This window comes from Lissotriton helveticus, chromosome 6 (genome assembly GCF_964261635.1).
Source record: "Lissotriton helveticus chromosome 6, aLisHel1.1, whole genome shotgun sequence".
NCBI lineage: Eukaryota > Metazoa > Chordata > Amphibia > Caudata > Salamandridae > Lissotriton > Lissotriton helveticus.
Genome location: NC_136067.1, coordinates 608,600,060 through 608,621,377, shown reverse-complemented (window position 1 = coordinate 608,621,377; position 21,318 = coordinate 608,600,060).

The following is a 21,318-nucleotide window of genomic DNA, read 5'->3' as shown; positions in this document are numbered from 1 at the left end:
GGGCCAAAGGCAGCGCAACAATATTTTCTGAAGAGAAGACACCAAAAGGTGCTGACATTCCAAGATCCGGATGGCACCGAGGTGGTGTCTAGCAAGCTATGCAGTTGAGTTGTGTGCGCACTTGCGGCGAATAGGTCGAAGGCAGCATAACAATGTTTTCTGAATAGAAGACACCACAAGGCGTTGAGATTCGGTTACCACCGAGGTGATGTCTAGCAAGTTGCCGCACTGGTGTGGCCATCCTACAATACTGCTCCGAATAACGGCGTGGGGTGCCCGAAGGGGGGGGGAGCCGGCGTGAATGGGCCTTCCTAGGTGGAGGCTCGTCTGCTGTAGTGGGGCGCCCCTTTACCGTTTCAGTTGCCATTCAGCTGAGTTTCGGCTGCTCTTGATGCTACAGCGACAGGCGGCTGCAAGAGGACTCTCAAAATGGCGGCCTGTTCTTTGGATTTGGGCCTGGTCCACTAAAATGGCCCTGGGACACCTTAGAACTCGGACGCTCAATTTTTTTTTCCTTTCCTGTACATGCAAAAAAAGGTAAATGCCCGGTACGTTACACGCTTCATCTGCCACGATGAACTCTCCAGAGGAACCGAAAAAACATATAGTTGTGGTAACTATACCATGCATCGTCATATGGAGAGGTGGCACCAATTAATTATAGTGCTGCATAAAAGAGAGATTTGGAGGAGAACCCCTGACCTGCTAGTACATTCATCAAAGAAGTGGCACTGAGAGCTTCAGAGGCAAGGGAAACGGTCCCAAATATTTAGAAGAACTTTGGAAAGATTAAAATGACATGTTTAGATTGTGGCAAATTAATTTCATGTGGACAGATGAGTGTTACTCTAATAAATACAGCATATGAACATCATCATAGTCGATGGTTGGTAGAGACATTTTGACTATATCCTGGACCTGCCCGTCCTCGCCCAAAATGGCGCCGGAATAAATGGGACTCGTAACTCCTTGTTGTGTACTGGTTGCAGAACCTTGAAATCACGAGATACGTATGCAGTTTTGAAGCACATGGCGGGCGGGGACGAGAATTGATTGAATATTTCGACATCCCTATTGATATTAAGTTCTGATGTGTTATTGATTACTGTACTGTTGAAAGTTCGAATTAACGTCACCCATGGTACTTGCCCGCAAATGTATATCTAGATAATTTTATTGTAACTGGCCCTGTCGTATTTTAATTATAAAATGTACGTCCACCGATTCCGTAACTGTTAGACACCTTAGTTCTTGCAACCTAATGGCCCGCCCGTTACGTTCCTCTACAGTGTAAATGTCTATTCATCATATACGATTACAGTTTGCTCCGTGGCAGGCCCACGTGGTTATAGGCTCGTATTTGTATAATGAAATTTTCACAATAAAGGTTTTTAAAAGAAAACATGGTAGTAGTATATACATTGGTAAAGTTTTTAATAATAGTGACTGTTTTAGAATCTTTAAAAGGCAAGTGAAATAAAGCAGACCAATTACATGAAGGGTAAAAGGTATAATACGAAGGAACGCAGTAAAGATAAATGGTCAAGGGCTGTTGTGTTTTCTATTCCTGCAACATAAAGTGATCGATAAGAATCTCATATTCAGGCGTATCGGCGACTAAGACAGCAGGTCGACCCTCTTTTGCTCAACGGCTCCGTCATGGGACGAAGAAACGCTCTTTTTCTCGAAAAAAGAATATATTTTACTTGCAGGACAGTTGTAAAATTTCCGGGAAAGTACATTAGCCTGGAACATTATAACATATATTTAAGAAAGAATAATGTTCGGAAGTAATGAAAAGCGTAATTTTTAGGTCATATGACCAAGCCTTTCATCATTACAATAAGAAAAGTAAAATGAACCAATGAAAAGTTTTATTAACAAGTCACATGACTTGTTATGCTTACGTTACGCGCTGCGCGCCCCGGATGACTTCCGGATGCGCTAACGCGGCGCGTCATATGACGCATTACGCGACAACGCAGGTACAGAATATAGTCAAAATGTCTCCACCAACCAGCGGTCGGAACACAACCCCTTTCAGCAGGCTAGATAGTTCTGTTAAATGACAACAGAAGGGACAGGCAACAAGAACCATCAGTCAAAGAGGGGAGGGCTAGTTCTTCTCTACCGGGTTACATTGGGGCGCTACCGGAACTGATCGAATTGGTAGTCTACAGTGTTTCTGGATGTTTCAGACTGAAGCTGGGGTTAGCATGAGAGCAGCACCATTTCGTAGCTCCGTCGTGGCCATTCCGCAACCAATCATGGCAGCCGCTCTTTATCGTTATTTTGGGCGGGGTGGGTGGCGGAGCCGAGCTGTTTTGCAGCCATCATTGTGTGGAGTTCAGTTCATCTCACTAGTTTTGTATTTGTCATGAGGGGTTGTTCCTAATGTTTCTATTTTAGCGAGGTCAAAAAGAGATCCCATTAGTGGCCTACTGATTTTGCTCGATTCCTTTTCTTTTTTTTTACACGATTTTTCGTTATCTGCAAAGACTAAACAGAGTATTGCGACTCTGTGTTTGTTTGTAAATAGAGAATGAACCAAAGAGAACTAATTCTAAAACAGTAAATACTTGGATAACAATCAATCAAATGGAGAGAGAAGCAGGCACGACGGATTACAACGGGGGCAAAGGCCTGCGTTAACTACCTTTCACTATCTGCAAAGAGAGAGTACTCCTAATAGAAATGAGGGGGGGGGGCACCATTCAAAGCAGATCAGTGTGCATAAACACGAAAATGTTTTCACTTACCACGTACTTGACATTCGACAGCTTATGATATTTGCTATTAAAAAACCATTGAAATTCACTGAAAAAACCATAGGTTATAGACCATATATAGTTAGGAATTAGCATTTACAAAACCTTGAAAATTCACTGAAAAAACCATAGGTTATAGACCATATATAGTTAGGAATTAGCATTTAAAAAACCTTATTTTACTCACACAAAACCATTGAAATTCCATATATAGTTAGTTGCACTAACTATATATCGCGCACCCGCAATCCACTGCTGATCATGTCACATATTACATCATTCATGACATGGTCAGTGACATCACTGATGACATCACTGATGACATCTCAAATGACATCACTGATGACATCACTGATGGCATCTCAAATGACATCACTGATGACATCACTGATGACATCTCAAATGACATCACTGATGACATCTCATTTGACATTACTGATCACATCACTGATGACATCATTCATGTGATAATACGATGAACCTCTTCAGACTCTAATATAACCTTAGATACACTCAGTGTAAACAGACACTCATAGACTGTCACTCATCCATGGAGTTACTCAGACACTTAGTCAGTCATGCAAAGAATCAATCACACCTCCATTTCCTCAACTATACAGTTATACACACCTTACTTATTCAAACATATACTAAAACATATTTACTCACTTATACAATCCTGGATACAAGTTCACAATGATCCATACAGCCACTCACACATTCACTGGCTCTTATGCACAGTTATTTATATATGTCAACTCTCACATGTACTGTGTTTTACATATGTACTTACTTTGACATGTAGCACTGAGATATCCATTCACTCAACAATACACTCATGCACACAGTCAACCGCCCATACAGCTGGTTCCACATGCACTTTTGAACCCATACATCTAGTCAATCAACTGCTCACACATCTATGCAGAGAGTCATACACCCCCCAGCCACCCAGACACACACTCAGTCTCCCATACAAATGCTTGGGCAACCAATCAATAACCCATACAGTTAATCATATAGCTAATGATCAACACATGCAGCAGTTTACAGAACAACAGACATAATGATGCACAAATTAAGACAGTTTAGTCACTAACCCATGCACTCAGTGAGACACATTTAATCAGTCACTCATACAGTCAGCCATGCCCCTACTAAATCCTTCATCAAGACACTTATACATCCACTCATTCTTCAATATGTAAGACATATTTTAACTTTACAGAATTATACAGTCACTGGATGTAGTCATCAGTGATGTCATTTGAGATGTCATCAGTGATGTCATCAGTGATGTCATTTGAGATGTCATCAGTGATGTCATCAGTGATGTCACTGACCATGTCATGAATGATGTAATATGTGACATGATCAGCAGTGGATTGCGGGTGAGCGATATATAGTTAGTGCAACTAACTATATATGGAATTTCAATGGTTTTGTGTGAGTAAAATAAGGTTTTTTAAATGCTAATTCCTAACTATATATGGTCTATAACCTATGGTTTTTTCAGTGAATTTTCAAGGTTTTGTAAATGCTAATTCCTAACTATATATGGTCTATAACCTATGGTTTTTTCAGTGAATATATATATAATTGAAAGGAAGGGGCCCCTGCCTAATGGGATAAACCCTAGCAAGGAAACAACACTTTGGAAATATATATATATATATATATATATCCATTTCACCAGCTGCGCCTCTGCACTGCCATGCCACTTACATGGTGGGTGCTGATGATGGAAAATCATTCGGATTTGCGTTTGAAGAAAGTATTGCACACTCAATGGACTATATTGCCATAAATATGTTAATGAGCCATAAACAAACACTTAGACAAACGCATTTTGGCTATAAACCTTTGTCAATGTCTAAATATATAGATGGACATGCTGGATATCAACTATAGAGAAAAAGACAATGATATGGATTACCATCCAGTGCACAGAATTCTATTCTACTTATCAGTTAATGCAGGCGCATGATGGAGGGTCCAAAACTCCAACTTTGCACCCAAGTGATAGACTGCAACCCACCGAGTGCATCTGAAAACACGATGATCTATTGTATCCCTCATACAGGTACATTGAGGAAAGCACACCATGGCCAAATGTCATTTTTATTTGATTAAGAACCGCTTCGCAGAAGCAAGTGCTCATAGTCAATTTGCTAATCCAGAAATTAAAATTAGATACCTTGAAGTTGGACCCCACCAAAGAAAATGTTCTGCATTCTACAATCAAAATGTGAGTAGCCTCGGAACCAAAATCCAGGAACAGCTACAACTACAATGGCACATGGGATAAATAGCTCAGCTGAGTGGTGAGCCAAGAATGGCAAACTGCAATGGGACAATAGGGGTAACACATTCTGTGGCTACAAACTATACCACTAAGAATTAAAATCCAATAAAAAATGCACAATTATCAGAAGCTCCTGATCAGACTGGGGCTCTATGCTTAAGGAAAGAGAAGGTTTTTTTCCTGATGTAGAAACACAGAACTAAGCAACCCTGAGAAACCGTATTCCACCCCTTCGGTGTCACTGGCTCCTTGACTGCACAAAAAAGAAATAACACTTGGCAAATATTTTCAGCATTTGGTTAACCTCAGAGACGCCCCCCATAGCAATGAAGATCTTATTCGCATGAGTACAGGAGAAGACACTAATAAAGGCCAAAGAAATTGACCCAAGTCACTTCCTTGAACAACCTGCACAGCCAGTAGCTACATTAATTGAAGAAGACTAAAACTTGCACGTCTGTCAGAATGGGCCACATAGCACACTGTGCACATGCATCACACTACATTCCTCCCTTCCTCTACATTAACCAAATACAGAAAACTGCCAGGATTATCAGGGTTGCTGCATTTGCTGACCAAAGGGATCAGCTATGCTTGGTACTGCACTTGCTTAGTCTTTGGGGGTACTCATAGCAACTGTCAAATACTAATCCAGGAACAGATGCTAAAAGTGGCAGCTATATTGAAATGGCAATGCCCCCAGTGTCTCTTCATATTACTTTTCCAAGTTGACTGTCTAATTATCAACTAATTGGCACATTTTTCTTTGTCAGTGTATATGCCACTTGCCAAAGCTTCAATAAGTGTCCTCCTATGAGCATTTGTGACTGACTGCGATGGACTCTGCTCCTGCTTGCGTACCATCAACCATTTTCAAAGTAGCTTTTTTTGCCTAGTGTATCATTTCGAATAAAGCATCAAAACAACATATCTCATTGTTGACTGCTTCAACATCGAATGACAGTAACATGCTTTGTTCCAAAATGAGAATGACACTTTCAGCAAGCATTGTCTGAAGGGGCCTGACATATTGTTCTTCTCTGTACATATTAAATGTTCGTGGCATTCGATCAAAGTCAGATAGATCTGTATACAGTCAGAACTACAAAATGTTCTAAACCAATAGTCTAACTTGACCAATTAGGAACTGCACTGAGACTGATAACTTATGCCACTTGTACACCACATAAATCATAAAAACATACTCAATTTGTATCACTACAAACCTTATTGGTATTTGAATGGAGGTCCTAAAGTTGAAAGCCTGCTTGGCTTTCAGGTAAACAATTGAACTATATAGGCCACTCTTAGGTACGTGGCTCATATAGCAGCACTTGGGGACATGGATCAAGTGACTGTGGGTAAAGAGATGACGCCTAGGATGCATTTCTTTTGCTTGTTCTGGGGTGCTTACTTACTACATTGATAGCACAGAGAAGACTGAAACAACCTCTGAGACTGTGCTAACATCTCATGACCCTCATCTTTGCTCATATGAGGACCAAAAGGCAATTTCAAACTTACATAATGTTTGCAAAAAAATTGGGGGAGTTTTAGTCACACAAAATTAGGGGAACTAGACAATCAACAATGAATGAAATTAGATTCCATACATTTTTGCAACCACGAAAGACATTATTTTCTCAAGTTCAAAATAGGTGTGGGCAGAACGTGTGCAGTTTTACTCTGTCCTTCCACAGAGTTCCAGGAATGGGTGGAAATTGACACGGTGCACTGCTTGCTTACATCACTTTGTGTGGGGAGCTCATTCCACCATGAAAAATCATTGCAAACTGCCACTAAAGTATATTTTCTACTTGAGCGGCAGCTTTCTGACCACGAACTGTTACAAACGTCTGGCCGCATTGAGGGAATCTCTCCAGGTGCTTTCCTACTGACTAAAAATTGCACGAGGGGACAGGACATTTCACTTGCACTCACCAACTTACTGTTGGCAAGCCTGGCATGATAAAAAAATCTGCCAGACAGCAGTTGATGAAATTTGGGAAAAACTCCGCCAAATCCGCCAGCAGAGTGGAATTTATCGCCCACACATAGTTCAGCAGAAAACAATGCTACCTACAAATAAACCTGCAACTATAATGTCAAAAATACATTTTTCAGAAGTCCAAAAAAGAAATGGCACTGAAGATGAGGGAGGTCATAGATGATCACTCTAGGGCATAGTGAGAGAAAACATTGTGGATGAGTGTTTTTCACTGGAAGAGCAATCAGTAAGATCAGGCCAGACTTATAAAGATAGAAGAAACCTTACACGCCAAGTGATGGTACTAGTGACAATCAAGTTACATTTAAATCCCAGTGAAACCAAACCTTGTTGTGCAATGGGGGAATGAATAACAGAAAACGACTTCACATGCACACTTAAAGCAGTGCAGCAGAGAGCGCTCAGACAGATTAGAGAGCAAGAAACATCAGGCACCAGCTAGGAGAACTGAGAGCAATCAATTAAAGTAGTTAACTGAATGGGGTGCCGCTCGAGTGAGGAGTTTGGACTGTTTGCATGTTTTGCTCGTGGTTGGGAGCCTACGCCCAGCTGGGGGATTGCTGATTCCTGGACCGGCCGCAGCGGAGGTGAGAGGCGCAGGCGAGCGGGACTGCGAGGACCAGCAGTCCATTTGCCATCGCCAGCTGGTTCCTCTTCCCGCCGCGCCTCGCGCCCCCTCCCAGTGCCACGCCCCCCTGCCTGGAAGTGCTCTTTACTCCTCGCGGCCCCCGCTCCGCGGGTGCCGCTCGAGTGAGGAGTTTGGACTGTTTGCTTGTTTTGCTCGTGGTTGGGAGCCTACGCCCAGCTGGGGGATTGCTGATTCCTGGACCGGCCGCAGCGGAGGTGAGAGGCGCAGGCGAGCGGGACTGCGAGGACCAGCAGTCCATTTGCCATCGCCAGCTGGTTCCTCTTCCCGCCGCGCCTCGCGCCCCCTCCCAGTGCCACGCCCCCCTGCCTGGAAGTGCTCTTTACTCCTCGCGGCCCCCGCTCCGCGGGTGCCGCTCGAGTGAGGAGTTTGGACTGTTTGCTTGTTTTGCTCGTGGTTGGGAGCCTACGCCCAGCTTGGGGATTGCTGATTCCTGGACCGGCCGCAGCGGAGGTGAGAGGCGCAGGCGAGCGGGACTGCGAGGACCAGCAGTCCATTTGCCATCGCCAGCTGCCGCGCCTCGCGCCCCCTCCCAGTGCCACGCCCCATTGTCATACTTAGGAGAACCACCTCACGCGCGCAGCGGGACGCGCGCGGGGCGCACACCGGGGCGAAGACCGGGCAAAGAGCGGGCCGTTTTAGGCCGTTAGAGGCCGGGAGAGACCGGACCGGGCCCCCCCTCTAACGCCCCCGCTAAATTGCCCCATTATTCACCCCAGTATGGCGTCCAGAGCCTTAAGGAGTAAGTCTGTACAACAAGGCGCAAGTACTTTGGAAACATTTTTCCCCAAGGCGAGCTCCCAAATCAGTAAGTGTCATTCATCCATGGACTCTCACCTTGAGATGGGTCCTGAAAGTGTGTTCTTGGACCTTGGGGAATCTGCCCCAAATGATGTTAGTACACCCATCACTATGGACACTACCCATATGTCATTACTGGACAGCATTGACCAGACTATTGAGTCGGTCCTTCGGCAGTTAAGAACTCCTGTAACGCAGAGGGATCGGGATTCCTCACGGCCATCGGGGACTTTTGACCATTCTGCTGTTCTGGACAACACGGGTCCAAACACGCTGGAAGCGGGTCAAGCGGTCCTGTTAACAGACCCCGTAGATAGTGGGGTGGTACAGCCTCTAAAAAGGAAAATGCCTGGTGAAATAAAGAGGGCAAAAAGGGCAAAAATTGATGTAACTGAATCATCCCCCGAAGAAAGTACAGATATCTCGGTCTCCCCAGAGCTTATTCTATCTGGGTCTGGGTCGGATCTTGTGGCCTCGCCAGCTCCTGTGTTATCACCAGCGGCGGCGGGTCCATTTATCTTTGGTGGGGTATCCTCCAATAGTACAGATATAGTAATTAATTCGCTTACAGCTATTATTAAGAATCTGTTAACCCCCATCTCAGTTAGATTAGAGGCTATAGAGAATCTACTCCAGTCCCGGGAAAATACCCATACTAGGAAAAGCCCTGGTATAGCTACAAACGCTCCTATAGCTACCGGGGAACCACCTGGGAATAGTTCACTTCCTTCCACATTGCCCCAGGTCTCCAGTAGGGTATTGCCGAGTGCAAATGGTGCGTCTATTTCTCAGACGCGCACCTTGTTACCTTCAGCACCTAGGCCCCCTGTTCCGGCCCCCAGGAGATCTAAGTTACCCACTGCGCCGCAATCCGCGCCGCAGTCAAGGGCGACAGTGGGTCCTATAAATGCCCCGAGCGATGGTCTTGTCCCCCCCCCTGATAGACGCAGGGTGGTCAACCTGCCCCCAGAAGCTGTTCCATATACGGCAATCATGGTGGGAGTTCCTGAGCTAACTGGTGGTGTTAGGGAGTCTCAAGACTCCCTACGGAATAAGGTTATAAGCTGGCTCAGCATTAATAGACCGCTGCCTCCAAACTTGAAGGGTGAGGTTCTGATGGTAAGAAGGATTCCATGGATTGGCCCTACTATAAAGAACAGGTCAGGGGATTGTATCGTCCTAAGTTTTAAGAGCCCACACGTTGCAAACTATATCTGCAACTGGCTTGTAAGGCCTGATAAGTCCAAAATAGAACTTGTACCCCTCTCATATTTCTATCCTAGTGGTAGCAACACGGTGGGAGGGAGTGGGAAGGGGTGGACTAGGGTGGGCTTTGCTGTAGATGGCTCCCGTTATAGACCAAGGCACTCCCTACCAACTGCCCAAGCAAACTTCATACATCACAACAGGTTTTCTTGCTTGGATCAGGTCGATTGACCACAAACCAGGGCAATCCTGTCTGGCCCTGGGAAGATGGTGGTTGACGTGCAAAGATGTGTGGGATCGGGTGTGGTCCCCATGTTGGAACCAACCCGGCTGCACACCGCTAATGAGCGAGGGGCTGACACGGACGACAATCTGTGCCAAGTGGGTCCCCCATCGAACATCGGGTCTGCCCATATTCTGCAAACAGGGGCAGTGGAGCGGGCCGGGCCTGCCGCCATCGCTGTCAGCGGAAATGGTTCCCTAGACGTTGGTTCACCCATGGTCACCCCGCAACCTCCTGCTGGAGCTCAGGGCACCCTGCCACTTGATCCAGGTTTGAGAATCCTCTCCTGGAATGTGGCAGGAATCGCGAACAAGGAAGGCTCTCCTGAATGGGATTGCCTGGTAGGTGGATGTGACATACTCCTCTTTCAGGAGACTTGGGCGAGGGCCGCTCAGTCCAGGAGAGGGTTTGATGTATTCGAAATCCCTGCCAAATGGGCTGGGAGGGGGAGGCCATCTGGTGGCTTGGCAATCTGGATTGCGAGTCACACTGGGTGCCAGGCGGAGCAGGTTCACACGTGTTCGCAGGACATCCAGTGTGTGCGGGTCACTTGGCCTGGAAAAACTCCGTGGGCCATTGTCAACGTCTACTCGCGCCCAGTGGCCTCGCCAAACGAATCACCTACCCTAAGTGATCTGGCCTCCTTCTTGGGCCAACTTCCGGGTGACCTCAAGGTGGTGCTTGGAGGAGACTTCAATTGCCACTTTGAACCTCTGGAAGGTCTACTGCATGGTGTCCTTACGGCCGAGGATGACCACTGGGGGGTTCCACCCTCATCTTCTCCTCACCCTAAAGCCTGGTCCCCTCTAGCATTACAACTCATGTCCCTTACCCTGAATTGCGCACTGAGGGCGTGTAATGGTCGTACCCCCTCCGATACCCCCTCAGTGTGCACTTTCAACAGGAGGGGCCAGGAGTCGAGGCTAGATTACATCATGGTGGACATTACACTCTGGCCTAAAGTGCTTGACTTTAGGGTAATTAAGAGGTCAGACAGCGATCACAATGCCCTTTGCCTAAATATTCTGTGCCCTCTGCCCATGACGGTCCCATCCCCAGTTGGCCAAGGGGATGATTTGGGGGATTTGTCCCTCACCACAAACAGGCGCCGGGTCAAGTGGGGAAAGCTGGTGAGCTCGGAAGAGTCCATCAAGAAATTATATGAGCTGGCACTCCCCAGTTTTATGGAGGTGGATGCTCTCCTGAACGAACGAAGAACCCCAGATTACTATGAGAAACTGGGAAACATTCACCAGGATTTAGTGAGGGACTTGGCCGAGGTATTCCATCCGGAGGTCCCAATCCGAAAGAAAAGGACCCCTGTTCCCTCCTGGTACACCCCAGATTGCAGGGCAGCAAAATCTGAGCTCATTGCAGCAATAAAAGAGGGGTCAGACAAGGCCAATGTACGTGACCTCAGGAAGCACTATAAATCAGTGCTGGCGACTGCAAGGACCGAGTGGGACTGGAATCACTGGCAGGATCTGTATGATGCCCTAAAAGTCAGGGACTCCCGGAAATTCTGGGCCCTAGTAAACAATGGGTCTGGGGAACTCAGTAAAGCGGCTGAGCCCAATATAGCCCCCGCGGTCTGGGAGGCCCACTTTGGGGCTCTCTACCAAGATACTAGTTCCTGCCCGGCCGCAGATCTGCAACTGCCCTTGGGTTCTCAGGAGTCTGGAATGGAACTATCCCTGGGGGAAGTGGAGCTTGCCCTTGAACGCTTAGCAGTGGGGAAGGCGCCAGGCCTGGATAGGCTACCCGGGGATCTATTTAGGCACCACCCGGACATCTGGGGCCCATACCTTCTCATTCTCTTCAATGCCATTCTTGGAGGTATGGCGATCCCTGGGTCGTGGTTGGGGGCAGAGATTGTGCCCATCCACAAGAAGGGTTCTACTCTGCTCCCCTCTAATTACAGGCCTATAAGCCTTATAGATGTGCCCCAAAAGCTCTTTGCGCGCCTCATCCTGGACCATCTCCTAGACTGGGTCGAGGACAATGATATCATGAGCCCCCTCCAGGCTGGCTTCAGGAAGAACACGTCGACCATGGACCAAATTTTTCGCCTCCTTCTCCTGTATTGGAAGACGGTCACGCTAGAGGGAGGTCGACTGTACATGGTCTTCGTGGACCTGAGGTCAGCCTTCGACCTGGTCCCGAGGGGGAAGTTATGGGAGGTTCTGCAGAGGCTAGGAGTTCCCCCCCACCTCCTTAGTATCATCATTAGGCTGCATGAGAACAACTTTGCGCTAGTGAGGTGTGGGAGGGATGGTAAGCCCTCGGGTAAATTCCCGGTCCGCCGAGGTGTCAGACAGGGCTGTGTTTTGGCTCCGACACTGTTCTGTCTGTACATTAACAGCGTCATTCAACATCTTGACGCTGTTGGGGACAATGACGCCCCGGTTTTGGCAGGAAGGAGGGTTCCGGCAATAATGTTTGCCGATGATACCCTCCTTCTTTCCAAATCCCCTATGGGGATCCAGAGGATTGTGGATGGTTTTGGCCATTTCTGTCGACAACATGGGTTGGAGGTGAACACGGACAAAACTAAGTTCATGATCTTCAACCCCCCCACCAAAACCAGACCCAATCCAAAACTGGGGGAAACTAGCCTTGAAAGGGTCTCTACCTTTATATATCTGGGGGTTTCACTTCAAGAAAATCTGTCATGGGACTCCCAGGTAGCAAGATCTAGGTTGAAACTTTCCCAGCTATCGGGCGCACTCTTGAGGGTGTCCAATAAGTCCACCTTCAAGCCTGTTAGTCCGGCCCTGGAAACGTATAGGACCCAGGCGAAGGCAGCTGCCTCGTACGGCAGTGAGCTGTGGGGACATAAAGCTGGGAAGGTCATGGCAGGGGTGGAAAATTGTTTCCTCAGACGCTTACTTGCTCTCCCGCAAGGCACACCACTCCTCCCCCTAAGACTCGACCTGGGCCTTCCGTCAATTGCAGAGGACCTACGATCGAAACCTGTGAAGTTCTGGCATCGGTTATGGACCACCGAGGAACTGCATCACTATAGGCAGGACCTTATACACGTCATGAGGTTGGATGTTAATGGTAAGATCCCTTGGCTGGCATTCATCAAGTCGGAATTGTCCAGCCTGAAATTGCCAGACCTATGGGATGATCCAGCTCTGGGCTGTAGAAGGATTTCGCGCAAAACCCTCGCACAGCTTTACAAGAACAAAAGCCTTGCTGATATGGACAATGCTTATGACAGCGGCACCTTGACGGGACGTTTTATACTATCCAAAAATTCTTATGTCTTTGAACCTTTTATGGATTTTATCTATCCTCTCTTAGCGAGGAAATTGTTCCTGCAATGGAGGTTTGGCACGCTCCCTACTAAAGTTTTTACCCATAAATGGTCGCTAGGGGGTGACAAGCTCTGCCCATGCTGTAAAGCTAATGATGAAGACGATTTGCACATAATGTTCTGTTGCCACGTCTATCGGAGCCCGAGGAGGCGCTGGTTAGCCCCCCTATGTCGGAACCTGGGCTTCAGGAACTATTTACAGGCCTACAGGGTTATGAAAAGCAATACCCTGGGCCACATTGTGTTTGCGGTTTCCAAATTCTTAATGGCAGCATGGATAATAAGGAAGAAAATGTCTGGTTAATTCATATTACCTTGTATTTTCTAACACTGCAGGTTCAGTTGGTTTTTATTGTATATATTGTGTTTTATCTATATGTATTTTTACTGCATCTTTTATGGCCCATGTGGCCGAAATAAAGAATTTTTGGAATTGGAATTGGAATTGGTTAACTGAATGCAAGCAAGCGAAGGATGCAGGTCATCTAATCAAAAGGATTGTGAAGATAATTGCTCCAGGAAGAGACAAACACAAGAAGAGGGAAGCCATCGAATAAGAAACAACAAATAAAGATTGACAAGAAAACCAATTAATGATAAGCAATAAGCTGACCCAAATCCCACTTTAATTATTGGTAGTATACAGAATAGGTCTGTTGACAACAGACAGCTAAAGCTGCCTGTAAGTGAGACATAAAATCAGGAAATCACTGGCATCTGTCATCTAATTTTCTTGATAGTCCCGAGATTGATTGGGGTGTACCCAACTTTCAATGGAAACAAACATTCATTTGTATGTGAATTTAAATTCCACCACGTGTGATAACAAACTACAGTTTATCTTGGCTTAGGCATTAATAACCCACATATGCATACAAATTCCTTTTGTATAAACACAAACAAGTATTCATCTGCCTAAAACATGGCTAAGTGGTCTTTACCTTTTAACTGCAAATCACTGACATCATTCTTGACTGAAACTACAGAACTGATATATTAACTCGCTGGATTCTCATGTTACAGACACAAGATGCTGTGTAATTCAAGAAGCACCAGATGGGACAGTGTATATGTAATCTATTTTAGGAGGAAAGCCATTTAATGGGATGTTTATACCATTATTGGTCAGCTACTCGTTAGATAAATATGTGATCTCATTATTGTTGTTTAAAGTTTTCTTTCCGAATAAATGGTATGAACCACCAGAGCAGTAGCTAAAAATTGGAAAGTATAACATTTGGTATCATATCAACAAGGAAAGAGCAACAGAGAAATCAAGTTCTCAGTGTAGTCTGAATACATTTAAGAGTTGATTCACACAAGGAGGGAGTGCTCCAAAAAACATTCATGAACACAATAAATGGAGAATTTTACATTGTTACGATGAACTGGATATACAGGGAAAGGTGACGAGGATGTATAATGGAGCGACACATGGAATTACCATGCATGCCTTTAACAATGCATACATTATGACACAAATGCCTTTACCACACATGCAAACAACAAATCATATATGATTAATTCATTGTGAAGGCATGCGTGGTTCTGACCATATTATAAATTATGTTTCCCCTGAAATTAGTTTACTGGTTGAGGGGAGTGAAACTCTTCTGAAGCAACAACCACAATTCTCCTAAGGCTTAAGTTGCAAGCAAACCCTAAGTTAACCAGTCAGGCTAAACTCAGAGGCAATGTGTAAAGTATTTGTGAAACTCTTCATGCAGCAAGACAGTGAAAACACACCACAAAAGCAGCCCACAACAAAGTTAGTAAAATATTTTAATAAAGAAAACAATATACAAACTAAAACCAGAGATATTCAATTTAATTTTTTTTAGTAAAAACAGTGCCAAAAGACATAAAGCACAAACTAAACTATGGATATCTGGTCGCTCCAATACAGGGCAAAGTCACAGGTTCAGGTGGACCCAATTAGGCCCACTGAACAAAGTATCTTCAATCATGGTTTGTGCAGCATTGTGAGGATCTGCGTCAAAGATCAATCAATCAGTAATTTTGTAGAGTGATCCTCTGGGTTCTGCCGGAGAGGAAGTATTAGATCCCGTCGAGGGAAGACCCCTGTATTCCTGCGTTGTGGAGTCTGGTGGCTAGCGTGCGATGTGAGACTGTGTTGAAGGCTGTGGAGAGGTCTAGGAGGATGAGGGCTGTGGTGTCTCCCTGCTCAAGCAGCATGCAGATGTCATTGGTGGCGGCGAGGAGGGTGGTCTTTGTGCTGTGGTTGCTAGGGAAGTCGGATTGGGATGCGTCTAGGATGGAGTTTTCTTTGATTAAGGCGGTCAGCTGGGCGTTCATGAGTGTTTCGGTTACTTTGGCTGCGGAGAGGAGGAGATAGATGGGCCGGTAGTTTTCCATGTCAGTTGGGTCGGTGGTTGGTTTCTTGAGGAGGGGTTTAACATCTGCATGCTTCCAGTCGTCCGGGCAGATGCCTGATAAGAGGGAGGAATTGATTTTTTGTCCTAGTTTGGGTGCGATGACTGTGGCGGCCCTTTGGAAGATGTGAGGGGGCAGGGAGCCGTTGGGGCTCCTGAGTGCATCTTCTTCATGGTAAAGAAGATGAGTTCGATGGACGCAGTTATCCAGGAGGAGAGGATCTGTTTCTCGGCAGTAGAGGGGGATGTGGTGATGATTTCTGCTGGCTCGCTGAAGTTGTCATAAAGGGCCTTGATCTTCAGGAGGAAGTAGGAGCTGAGCTTGTCGCAGAGTTCCTGGGAGGGTGTGATGTTAGTGGCTTCGCAGGTGGTTTTTGCGCACTGCTGAATGACGTTGAACAGTTCCTTGACGTTTGATGAGTTGGTCATGACTTTGTCTCTGATGAAGGTCCTTTTAGTGTCCTTAAACACTGGTGATAGTCTTTCAAGGTACTCTTGTGGCTGTTACATGCTTCCGTTGAACAGTTCTTTGACGTTTGATGAGTTGGTCATGACTTTGTCTCTGATTAAGGTCCTTTTAGTGTCTTTTAAACGCTGATGAAGGTCTTTCAAGGTGCTCTTGTGGCTGTTCCTTGCTTCCGTGGTCTGTGGAAGATGTGTCACGTAGCAGGAGCGATACATTGGTTCAGAGATGCAATGAGGCTGCTATGTGCGATTCTGCTACAACATCAAAGAGCCTGTCAACAAGGGCTTGAGATGCGCAGTCCAGTGACAGGGATTTGTCATGAAGTCAGAATGCCGAGGCTGCAATGCAGAGTCTGTCATCATCATCAAGGCTGCCTTTGATGAGGGATGCGATGGCCTGCGCTGAGGATTCATTGTGCAGCGGCGGTTCCAAATGCAATGTGAGCTGTGGCAACAATGCAGGTCTGTGTGTCTGGTCCAATCCACAGAGCATTGGAGATGCATTGGTTCTTCTGATGGTTGCGCCATGCAGCAGAGGAGATGCATAATTTCTGCTGGATCCATAGAGCCTGTCAAACCACCTTAAGCCCACTTTCAAAGGTCCAGGCCTGGGGTGGCACCACTTGGCAGAGATCAGGTGCATGGTTGTTGGAGCCTCCTGCCCCACAGGCACAAATCAGGAGGCCATCCAACTAGCCCTTGGAGTCACCAGGGGTCTTGGATTGTAAGACGCCTGCCCAATCCTTAACACGCAGGCAGGAGAACAGCAGTCAGGAGGTCAGAATAGCAAAGCAGCAGCACAACAAGGCAGTCATCCAGCAGAGTATAGTGCAGCAGTCTTTCATGCCAGAGTATCCATAGGTACAGAAGTGCCCTGAAGAATTGAGGTCTGAGGTCCAGTATTTCTGCTCAATTGGGCCTTTGAAGTTGGGAAGAAGCTTCTAGAGGTTTCCCTGTGCAGTCCTGCCTCACTTGCCCTGGCTCTAGACTAAGGGTGGGCGGAATTTACGAAGTTGCCCTTCGCATAATTCCGTGAAATGGCAAGAAATCTCCACGAGCAGGTGAAATTTTGCATGCATGCGGAGATTTTGCTGCGCCCGACGTGTATTGCTTTATTTATTTATTATTTGCTGCTTTGCGGCCAACATGCCGTGCTTTATTTATTTATTTATTTTTTGTGTTTTATTAAACTTTTTTTTCCGCCCTTACCCATCCAGACGCTGCACTTTGAAGGAGAAAAATGAAAGAAACAGACTGCTTTTCCAGCAACAGAGTTTCATTCAATTTTGGATCCATTTTACTGGGGAACAAATGGAGGTAGTTTGCCAGCAAGTCAGTAGGATCGAGATCAAGGTAGAGACAAACGGAAAAAAAGAGAGAGAGGGAGGGAGGCAGAGAAGCTGACACTCGGGCTCCTGCAAGTGTCTCCATCCAGACGCTGCACTTTGAATGAGAAAAATGAAAGAAACAGACTGCTTTTCCAGCAACAGAGTTTCATTCGATTTTGGATCCATTTCACTGGAGAACAAATGGAGGAAGTTTGCCAGTAACTCAGTAGGATCGAGATCGAGGTAGAAACGGACGGAAAGAAAGAGAGAGAGCGAGGGAGGAAGGGATGGAGAGAGGGAGGGAGGCAGAGAAGTGGAAACTCGGGCTCCTGCAAGTTCTTCCTGGTGAGGTTTAAAAATACCTCATGCCCCCCAAATTCCGTTCCGCTACGGATCGTGGAAGTTTCAACATTTGCGAGTTCCGCGCGGAACGCAAAAATGCCAAAATTTCACAAGTACCGCGAGTGGAACGGAATTTGCCACCCACCCCTACTCTAGCTTAATGCCACTGGTATTCAGCCCTGTGTGTGGAGGGAGGACACAGCCTATTAATGTGCAAGTGGGGCTGTAACCAGCTCCTCCCTCCCATCCTGCAGTGCTGGTCCATCCAGACACACCTAACATCCCTATTGTGTGTGGGTGTATAGGAGGAATAAACAAAGCATAGCTGTCAGCTGAACCCAGTCATGTAACTCAGGTTACAGGCACCAAATGGCTAAGGAAAGAAAATGCCAAACTTCTAAAAATTGCATTTTAAAAATTTTAATTCAAAATCTGACTTCACCATACGTTAGAATTTCGAATTCCAAATCCAGAGATACCAGACATGAACTGGTTAAATAGTCCCATTTGGAAAATGTAATTCCAATGTTATCCTGCAGGAGAGGTTGGCCTTGCAGTAGTGAAAAAACAAATGTAATAGGTTTTCACTGCCAGAACATGTAAACTTAACATTGCATGTCCTTCTTTTTAAATGCATTGCATCCTGCCCTCTGGGCTGTCCAGGGTCTACCCTAGTGATGACATATGTTTTAAAAAGGATAGTTTGGACCTGGAAAAAGATTTACTTGCAAGGTTGAAATGGCAGTTTAAAATTGCACATACAGGCTGCAATGGTAGACCTAAAAAATATTTGAAGGACTACTTAAGTGGGTGGTAGAATCAAAGCAGCAGAGCCACTAGTGGTATTTAATTTACCAGACCTGGGAACATTTAGTGCCACTTTAGTAGGGGCTTATAAGTGAATTAAATATGCCCATTGGGTATAAGCAAATGTTACCATGTTTACAGGAGAGAGCATAAGCACTTTACTATTTGTTTGTAGTGGTGAAGTTCACTGGGTCCTAGGACCAGCAAAAATGAGGTCAGTAAAAATGAAGGAGGGAGGCAAAATGGTTTGGGGGAAGACCGCCTCCATAGGCTGACAGGTCTAATAAATACTATTTCTTATTGCTCAATCAAGTAAAGAAAACCATTCTGCAAGAGTGAAAGCTTACTGATCACTCTCCCATAACTACTCTTACGTCTACCCTCAAAGCCATAGTGAAAGAAGGCAGAAAGGCTTCTTGGTAGAAAGATGGGAGAAGCAGTTCTCAAACAAAGAAGAGTGATATGTTATCTGGGAATGTGAACATTCTCCATTTTCCTCAGCAGAGACGTTTTAAGGCACAGTTTTGGAAAGAACAATGGTGGAGGATTCCCATCAAAAAAGCACCTGGTCAAATATTCTCCCAAAATTAGTTTAGACCCACATTATAGTGCATGGGACAATATGTGTGCACACTTCAGTAACACCCACCGTTACAATGTTGGTTCAAAACATGAACTATGAATTACTTTAAACAAGGTCAAGGTGCACCACTTTAGAGTTTGCATAAAAGGCACAGGTAAAGTGGCAAATTGCCTAGGGCCCAAGCTTCCAATGGGTCCCTGGGAAAGTGAACTTTCTCTCCATTTCACCTCTTTTTATTCTATTTCTTTCTCTAAACTTGTCTCCCCACCTTTACTCCTAACGGTCCCTCAATACCCACTGTCATAATAAACATTGTTATGGTCCCAGGCAAAACATATATTTTAAACAAACTTTTACATTTTATTTAGTATTTTTAGCATCTTGCGTGGTTGAACTAGAAGGAAACTGGAAATGAAATAAAAGGTTTTTCCAAACAAGGGTCGCCAAAATATGTCTTGCTAAGTATACCCAAGCAGCCACAGTTGAGGATGTCAGACAGGCATCCCAAATAGGAGATGCGGAAATTTGGAATTGCACAAGGAAGAGTTATTCTGAATATAAGAATACTAATACATTTTCTGGAAACTTTGCATCAAAAAAAGATGATTGGTGGACTCCAAAAGGTTGAATTTGAAGATATATCGAAAGTTGAATGCATGTTTGTCTTTTTTAAACTTAGCACCAGTTGAAAAAACGGCATGAAATTCAGCATCCACTTAGTACATTAAATAGGGGGACATAGTTAAAAGAGGGGCTCAATCAAGCCTGAATTTGTGTAGAAAATGTGTTATGCCTATTGACTGGCCGTTTTTTTTAGCTTTTACTGTGAGCAGAACTCACTTCCTGGTAAACCAACTGTAATTGGGCTGAGTGTATTAATTTCTAGTGTCCACCTTTTAAGATACCACTGCTGTGGAGATAAGTTAAGAGGTACTGGGCTAGGTGTATATGAACATGTGAGCACACGCATATGCACACATGTGCAGGCTGAATGTGTGAGACTGCCATTGTGTGAAGCCTCGGATGTGTGCACAGGTAGCCTGTCACATTAGGGACTGTGCAAGGATTAGTACCAACCAGGGATAGGTCCCATATTATGAGTTAGAAATTATAGTGTATGTCTATTGTGCTTACTGGAGAATCTGTTGTGTTTTCACAGCATTATACAAATAGGCAAAAACTGCCCTAAAGTACAGTTTCACTCCACATAGGCCTACAGGGTCCAACAAGATTCTAAACTGTGGAAAAACATGCACAGAGAGTTTGAATTTGCAGTCCCCAACACACTACAGCAAATCTTATGTTAAATCAAAGTTAGTCATATTTCTATGGCCCAGCTCATAATCACATTTCCATCTTTTGTCAAACCCCTACTAAGCCATTAATTACACTGTTACCCAGGAGGGGAAGAAAGGCCTCCCCAAACAAAAGGACTATTGAACAGTGATTTACTCAGTTTCTGGGTAATAAAAGGTGTAGGGAGAAAATCTGCATCCGATAGTTAGCTTGTCAAACTGCCCCTAAGGTAGAACATCCCAGGCACTCGAAGAAAGTAGGGACCCTAAACCTCAAGAACGGCAACACCTCTGGAGCTATGACAGGAGGGGCTCACCTTTGAAGTTTTGGTGGGAAGTGATCAGGTAGTGGTGACAGATATGGTTGGAGCTAAATCCCTCAGAGGAGCCCTTACCGGAGAAAGGTTGAGCTGGAGGGTTGGGACAGAGATCGAGGGAGGATGTGACATCTTAGGATTGACCAGGGGTGCACAGTCGCTAAAACAGTTCATCCCACTTAATAACTGCTGCACAAGGAGAGACAGTTCAGAAGATCCTGGCCCCAGGAGGCCATGATCGCAAATGTTTGCCCAGCTGGAGGGAGAAGACATCCTATGTCCTGCAAGAATGGACTAAACATGTTCACCCAATCTGACTCCCAGGACTAGAATTGGTCTCTCAAGGGACAGTTGTGCTGCTCTCCCTATGCCTCGTAACGACCAGTCGGGGAAAGGATCTGGACTCCACTACATCCTTGGGTGCCCATCTAGTGGCAAGGAGGCTCTGG